Source organism: Buceros rhinoceros, unplaced genomic scaffold, assembly GCF_000710305.1.
Source record: "Buceros rhinoceros silvestris isolate BGI_N320 unplaced genomic scaffold, ASM71030v1 scaffold14546, whole genome shotgun sequence".
Taxonomy (NCBI): domain Eukaryota; kingdom Metazoa; phylum Chordata; class Aves; order Bucerotiformes; family Bucerotidae; genus Buceros; species Buceros rhinoceros.
In genome coordinates, this window is record NW_010415877.1 from 14,283 (window position 1) to 15,345 (window position 1,063).

The window sequence follows — 1,063 nt, forward strand, 5'->3', positions numbered from 1 at the left end:
GTAAAAAACTCCCAAAATTTTTTAAAAAAAAAAAAAAAAAAAAGGTAAGAAACCACTAATATGAGTTGTTTCTGGGTTGTTTATAACAATATACATTAATTTACAGGGTTCTTTTCTTGTTTGAAAAGCATTTTCCAACAGACACAGAAACAAATGGTTTTTAATAATTTTAAGCTATAACTATATAAGAGTATGTTCCTGGGATAAACTTGGAGTAAATGAAAAAGACTCCCTTAGTTATTTTCAAGTTTTAAAATGATGAATGGCTTTTTCTAGAGGGAAGTATACCTCAGATTGCTATTTTGTAATTCCAGCCCTTCAGTTTTACTGACTTAGAGTACTCAAATCTATTGTCCACTCTCCAATCTTCTACTTGTTTCTAATGAAGGGGCACCAGAAAAGCCATACCAGCTTACTTGCTGCAGTAAGTGCTCTGAGAAATGACCCCTTTAACTTGGGTGCAAGTTTAGCCCCATGCAAAAGGTGAGCACAGGGGCAAGACCTGCACTTAAATTATTAAAACCATAAGGAAGTGATCTGTGCAGCCATACAGCTTTTGCTGGGCCTGTATGCCAGGAAATCTTTTTACCTTCAGGGAGATTTATCAAATGTGTTCAAGACTTCTGGCAGAATGGGCAATATTGAAACTGCTCTTCAGATAGAAAGAATCCCTAACCTGTCTAACATCCGTGTTTCATTCTGCTTCGTCATAGATTTCAAATTCCTCCTCTCTGTCATCCCTTGCAAGAATTTCATTCTTGCTATTCCACAACCTTGTTATGTCCATGAGCAAAAAGCCAAAATGGTACTTAAACAGAGTGTTTTAATCCTTTAAATACTGAAGGCATTTTCAAATGACTAGTGTCCTTGACCGATTTTTGTAACATTAGTCCCACTGACAAGCAAAAGACAAGCCTGGGCTAAGAACTGTGGTTCAATAGCCTGTCATGAACATTACAGTGAGCACTGACAGCTTTGTCTTTCTCTAATTAGCCTCTGCTTTTATACACTACACAAGTCATCACAGCTTCCCTCATTTCCTCCTTGCGTTTTCTCCTGCTGA

At 37.2% G+C, this 1,063-nt stretch overlaps 1 protein-coding gene across 1 annotated transcript in view; it reads left to right on the forward strand.

Annotated features, from left to right (window-relative positions):
- Positions 1-1,063, forward strand: part of LOC104494715 (protein Hook homolog 3) — a gene marked incomplete at its 5' end in the record, with an annotated part of 15,742 nt that overhangs the window by 13,816 nt on the left and 863 nt on the right. The window lies entirely within an intron of this gene.